Source organism: Lactuca virosa, chromosome 1, assembly GCF_052849685.1.
Source record: "Lactuca virosa cultivar CGN04683 chromosome 1, Lactuca_virosa_CGN04683_v6, whole genome shotgun sequence".
In the NCBI taxonomy this organism is placed as follows: Eukaryota; Viridiplantae; Streptophyta; class Magnoliopsida; order Asterales; family Asteraceae; genus Lactuca; species Lactuca virosa.
The window spans coordinates 99,125,241-99,132,445 of record NC_136426.1 but is presented as its reverse complement, the minus strand read 5'-3'; the positions used below and the strand labels follow the sequence as shown (position 1 = coordinate 99,132,445).

At 37.7% G+C, this 7,205-nt stretch overlaps 1 non-coding gene across 1 annotated transcript; it reads right to left on the bottom strand.

Moving 5' to 3' along the window:
* Positions 1 to 6,638: 6,638 nt before the first annotated feature.
* LOC145151578 (small nucleolar RNA R71) lies at positions 6,639 to 6,745 on the bottom strand. The gene has a single exon (XR_013732144.1). It is a non-coding gene; the product is annotated as a small nucleolar RNA R71 (small nucleolar RNA).
* Positions 6,746 to 7,205: the final 460 nt, after the last annotated feature.

The following is a 7,205-nucleotide window of genomic DNA, read 5'->3' as shown; positions in this document are numbered from 1 at the left end:
CCTGGCACCCGAAGGAAGCCCCGAGGCTCCCGGAGCCCCGAGAAAAAGAGTCTTTCGGCTCGGAAAAAGCTGCTCCAAGCGAAGCTCGGTTTTCAAGAAAACCCGTTGTAAGTGAGCTACGCCTACGCTATTTTTAATATAGCTTTTAGTTAATTATAGGAACGTTATTAGGACCTTATAATAATTATTTGAGCTATTATTATAGGTTATATAAGTGTCGTTATAATATATTTTTAACTACTCGCAGTACGGGGAATCTGGTTTAAAGGGCCGCATAGGGTTGTTGGATTTCAGAAGTGCTATATGCCAAAATGGTCCTGCCCTCCGGTGTTTTATGTCCGGCCCTTGTCTGTACATAGTGGTTGGAAAATATTGTTTAAACGCTTATATAATAATAATAATGCTAAGACTAATAATTAGTCGCATTGAATATTAAACCCTCACTCCCTTCACAAGTAGCAGTGAAGGGTGACTTGGTCATCTTTCCAAGTAAACAAGACTCGCACACGTCATCGTCCCTAAGGTCGAATGACTCCAACACTCCATCCTTTTGGAGTTGGGCTATGCGTTTCTTGTTGACATGTCCAAGACGACAATGCCACAAGCATGGTTTGTCCAAACTATTGGAAGAATCGATACACAATACATCATTTCCTAAATTGTCTACAACCATCATAATTTCATATATTCCATTACAAGGCAATGTTCAAAATAGAAAACACCATTAAGATAAGAATTAATAGAACCCTTTTCATTATCAAATGAATATCTAAATCCTTGTTTATACAAACCATGAAAAGAAATGATGTTTCTTGCCATTTCTGGCGAATAGCAACAGTTATTCAAATCTAGTCCTAATCCATTACTAAGCACTAAAGAGTAAACTCCAATCTTGGTGACAGGCGATGATCTTCTGTTCCCCATGATCAAGTTTATCTTCACATGCTCCACATCCCTATTTCTTCTTAGGCCCTACAAATCAGAACAAATGTGAAAACCACATCCTGTATCAAGTACCCAAGAAATAGCATGTGATGAATCATTAGATTGAATAGTGTAAACACCTGCGAAGGACGGTTTGATATTCCCATCCTTGATATCTTGTAAGTACTTCGGGCAGCTTCGTTTCTAATGCCCTATGCCGTGGCAGTGATAGCACTCTGCATCCTTTGGGTTTGAGGTGGGTGTAGTAGGACCAGCCTTGGTTCCACTAGAAGAGGTGTCATCATGGGACTTTCCCTTATGGTGGCTCTTTGAAGGAGCCTTCCTCTTCTTACCCTTCCCTTGCCCAATAGACAAAACTGGGGTACCAGTAGGAATTGATGCAACAAATTTATCCTTGAGGTTGCTCTCAGCAGTCCTCAACAACCCTTGAAGCTTGCTCAACGTGACCTCCTATTTGTTCATGTGGTAGTTCATGTGGAACTGGTTGTAGCAAGGAGGTAAGGAGTGAAGAATTATGTCAATCGCCAGCTCCTCATTGAAGTCCACATTTAACTTCTGCAGGCGGTCAACATATCTTTGCATCTTCTGGAGATGAGCATTGACAGACTCTCCGTCCCTCATCGTGGTAGTGATCATCGAAGTGATGATCTCGTACCTCTCCTGCCTTGCGCTTTGATGGTACCTATCCATAAAATCTTTATGCATCTCGTAGGGGTAGAAGTCCTCATAGGACTTTTGGAGTTCTGCGGTCATGGTAGCGAGCATGATGCAATGGACTTTCGTAGCATCACGCTCGTGGGTTTCATAAGCAGCAATCTCCACAGGATTAGCAATTTCGAGGTTTATCTCCTTCAGCTCCTTGTCGAGGACATATTCCTTGTCCTCGTAGCGGTAACCATCCTTATGTTGCGGATCCAATCATTAAAATTGTTCCCATCGAAGATTACCCTCCCACACAAATTCATGAGTGAGAATGAGCTGGAAGAGTTCGATCCTTGAGCGTTGTTTGAGTTCGACATCTGAAAAGGAAAAGGACAAAGTTTGATTAGATAAGAATCCCCAATTAATCACCCAAATGAGAAATTAGGGCTAGGATCCAACAACATTATTTACAACTTAAAAGAGGGATGCCGTAATTTAAATTGAAAATAATTTGAAGGTAAGTGAATGACGATTCGCTAATTTCCACCATGAAAAACAAAAGGTAATTAAGTTTTAAATGTATTGAAAATCCTAGATCTTTTGAGATTCATTGAACTTTTCAATGGCATGTTTAAATCTCGATATGCCCATCAAGTTTGTGACTGGATGTGACAGTCACCTAATCAATGTGTCGGTTAGCCACACACGCTCCATTGATCTATGACAAAAAACAAGTCACCCTTTGCCACCTTTGCTTAGAGCCATATTAGTGTGTCGGTTAACCACACACACTCCACTAACGTCTTAGCAAGGGTACAAAGTGTAATTCCATGGAATAGCATCAAATTCACATTTTCCCTAAAAGTAACTAAGATTGGGAATTTTATAAAAACATTTAGTTACTTTATTAATCATTATACTTTTAATGAGGAATTAGGTTGCCCTATCCTACCCGTTCGGATAACGACCCTCCACCAATCAAGGAAGCGGTGGGTGAGAGTGGACACCCATTAAAAGGCTATTTTATAGACCATAACCTTATACCCCCCCCCCCCTCTTATGGATCGGCTTCGTGAATGAGGCCTACTAATGGTAAGACTAGCATTTAACTTATACATATATAATAATTATTCTTATAGTATTAGAATAGTATAGGGGTGAATTTTAAATTTATAAAATTCTAGGGTTTGGAATTTAATTATTTCAAAATTAATCTTTTAATAAAATATTTAAATTTCAAAACTTGAGGGCAAGTTTTGAAACAATTTCAAAATCATACAGATCAAAATTCAAATAAACAATTAAACAATTAATTTGGTGATTATCTAATTTTGACCTAATCCAATTGCATGCATGATAATTGATCAAATAATTCAAATAATTAAGATTTATAAAATAAGGTAATAATTATTTAATTAAATGACTAAAATCTTTTATTTTGACAAAGATAATCATCTAGAATCAATAAAATTCGGATTTTATCAATTAGAAACACTTATGGTAATTATCCCAAGTCAAAATAAGCAAAATCCCGAAATTCCCTCTATCTGACTGCCCGACTCGTCGAGTCCCTTACTGGACTCGTCGAGTTCATCTGAATCGGCGAGTCCTCTTTGGGACTCGGCGAGTCTGTCAGATAGAAGGCCAAAAAATCGAATTCAAGCAATGAACAATCATACAATGCATCAAATATAATAGAAACCAAGCAAGGCTCTGATACCACTGATGGGTTTAGAGGAAAAGAACAATCCTATGTGCTCATGCAAAACCCTAAAGCTTGGATCTAGGTTTCTCTATTATACATACAATTCATCCAAGACTTGAATACCCTAATCTAGCATACTACAAAACTTGAGATCTATATAAATAAACAAGTAAGAATATTACCTCTTGATTGTAGTATGAAACTTGAATCTTCAAAGCTTACGAGAACCAAGCACCTCAAATGCGATGCCTTTAATGGCTTACAAACACCAAGGCAAGAGGATGATGTTTAGGAGAGAGGATGAGAGGCTAGAAATCGGCTCCAAGATTCCAAGGGATCAAGTGGCCGATTTCCAATGCCTTAGGGTCCTTTTATACTTGAGTTGTTAGTGCTTCAGTCAAAACCCTAACTGGATAGCTTAGGCCTTAAGCAGTCCACAGAACCTTCCAGAATAAGGCCTCCTTGGACGAATTCAAGATGAACTCCATCTTAATTCGTCCATTCCCTAATCCATAAGGATTCTCAGCCCAAAATCAATTATCTTATAATTGCAGTTCCAGTCCCCTTTATTTAATCAATCTCTTTTAGTCACATTAAGTAATTTTAATTAATTATTTAACCAATATTAATTAAACAAATATGATTTCTCTTTTAATATATTATTCTTATAATATATTAATAAACCACCATATTCTCTTTCTTTATAAATCATCCTGTCCAGTTGCTTTGGTGAAGGCAACCCAAAAGGACCATGCTCAACCGGGTCAAGTACATACCAAATATAGTTATGGACTTAGACACTAATCCAACATAATCTTGATGTAAAGGCAAGAACTTCTATTGGAAACTCACTTCCTTTTCTGTCTATCTTCTGGTCCAAAACTGCTCAACCGCTCAAGAGATGATGATCACTTTATCATCAACCTTTGAAAAGGAAAACTCCTCAGACCATGAAGGTAAGTGTCTCATGGCTAAGATTGTTGAATCTCACGCTGACGATTCACATGACAGCGTTGGAACCCTTGATGGTGATCTTTCTCATGCTGATAAGGATCTCAAGTCAGAAGGGGACGATACCTAAGCGTATCAGGTAAAGAATCTTGTTGAATTTTCTTCTGTTGATCATATTGAAACATATGACTCAATCGATCTCTTACGTTTTAATTTATTTGTATCAAATAAAAAAAATTCTGCTCTTATTCTTGAATTAAAGAAACTCAAGGAATAACTTGTTTTTTTCGAAAAATCTCTTTTTATATTAAAAAGGGAAAACACATGTATCCTGCTGATATTGCCATACTTATACATATTTTTAGGCAATATTTAAGTACATTTTTATATATATTTTGGTCATTTGCATAGAATAATGGTACTTATAAGGTTAAATTATATTTTGCAGCCAAAAGGAAGACATCTTGAAGAAAAGGGACTGAAAGCGTTAAAGGATGGAACTTTGGAGGTTGAAGGCTTGAAAGACAAGAAAAACACCTAAAAGACGTACTCACGACGTAAACAGTTAATGGTTCACGACGTGAGTGTAAAGAGTTAGAAGATAAACATCCGGGTGAAGGAATCCTTGACGATCACGATTACTCCTAGTTCACGACGTGAGTTTTAAATTCTCACGACGTGAACGGTGATTTTCCAGAATATTATATATATATCCTTGATCCCTACGACTTGGAGAACTTTTGGTGGCTAAGAGGGGTTCCTGGAGACGAATTTCAGAAGAGAAGAAGATCTGGAAGATAGTTTTAACACCAAGGAAGAAAGAGTTCATAAATTGGTTCATAGTTTGGTACCTAATAACAAAGTGAACACTAGTTTATTAGAGCTAAGATCAAACCAATCTTAGATAAGTAATTGAATCATTGAATTAAGCTGTGTTAGAGAACTCATATTATGACTGTAATTGTGTTTTGATTCATCAATCTTCATAGCTCCAATCTTATTTAATAATTGATTCTGTGTTAACTATTGTGTGACCATACATAGAATTACATGAATTGATTAATAATTAGTAGGTTTAGAACTAAACTGCTAATCCTTCTTAAATTGGTAACCAATAGTAATAGTTATAGCTAATGTATAACCATTGAGTGAAAGTGGATTCGAACTAACAGAAGTATTTTGTTTATTGATTGAGTTTTTGTTAAAGAATTAAGTTCATCTAAACTTGCAAAATTAGATACAGACCCTTTTTAGCTTGTTAATAATTAGATTAATTTAGTAGTGAATATATTAATTAATAACACCGTTCCCTGTGATCGACACCCGACTTACCTAAGCTATACTGTAATCTGACTAGGTACACTGCCTATAAGTGCATAGTTAGTCTAAGTTTGTTAGGTTATAAATATTAAAATTAGTGGGTACTTCCGTGCACATCAAGTTTTTGGCGCCGTTGCCGGGGAACGGCTTAGTTTATTATTTATTTATTTGCTTTAGGTTAATCGATCCTTTTTGTGGGATAAAACCTGCAAAAAGTTAATTTTCCAGCAAGGTTTGAATTTTTTTTTATCTGTTACAGGACTCACGACGTGAATCTTACAGATTCACGACGTGAGAACTGTGTTTTTTTAGTTTTCTTTAGTTTTTGGTTTATTTTTCTATTTTAGTTCGTTTTTACGTTGTTATTTTGTTTAGTTTGCAGGAGTTCATGACCAGAGGCTCTAACACACCTTTGGTGCCGCCACTTAAAGATCCAGAGTCAACCCTTCACAAAAACAAGAATAAGAACGCGAAGGAAGATCACACACCGAAGAAGACGCCATTGCAAGAACTAAAGTCAGCATTTTCAAGGAAGTCAGGGAAGAAAACAGGAGAGTCAAGTTCAACCCCAAAGGATAAAAGCAAAGTTGAAGAATTTGGTCCAGTCCCTAATCCACACGAGTCAGAATACGACTCAGACCCAGAATTTGAAATATTTGCAAGTAAACCCGAGAACGAGCCGGAAAACGAAATGGCAAACATTGAAGAGATGTCCATGGGAGCTTACAAGAAGCGGATCCGAGAAGATGTGGGTCCTAGTTTAGTCCAACCCGCAATACCTGCCACTGCCACATTCGAGTTGAAGGGGCACATCTTGACTGCACTGAAAGATATCCCATTTTATGGGAAGGATCATGAGGATGCTTTTAAGCATCTCGATGAAGTCAATGACATTGCGGATTACTTCAATGTCCCAAATGTCAATAGAAACACCGTCTTGCTTAGGATGCTTCCCATTACTTTTAAGGGAGCTGCTAAAGAATGGTTAAAATCACTTCCACCAGGTACAATCACCACTTGGGCTCAAATGCGTGAGCAGTTTCTTGACCAATTCTGTCCACCATCCAAGATAGCTAAACTCAAGAAGGCAATAGCCAACTTTGAACAACAGCCGGGGGAGTCATTATACGAAGCATGGGAGCATTACAAAGGCTTGCTCATAAATTGCCCTCAACATGATATTAATGTCCAACAAGAGATGTCAATCTTCTATGATGGGGTCAACGTTATGATAAGGCAACTCCTTGATTCTCAAGGACCTTTGACAAAGAAAAATCCAAGGGAGGTCAAGGAGTTGATTGAAGAATTCGCGAAGCACTCTCGTGAGTACCACAACCCTAGGCAAGATGGAATCAAAGGCAGTGGAGGTGCACAAACTGAAGAAGTAGCAGCTATGATGGCTATGCTTCATAATATGGACCGGAGGTTAACACAAATGGACCAATCAATTCATGCTACAAGAGTTGGTTGCGAACGATGTAATGGTCCACACTTGACCAAGGACTGCAATTTAGATGAGTTTGGAAATAAAAAGGCTCAAGTGTGCTACTCGAGTGGGGACAAGTATGATGAAGACTGGAGGAAACCAAAGAAAGAGTGGCTGCCATATGAAGAATATAAGAAGCAAAAAGAGGAGAAGTAT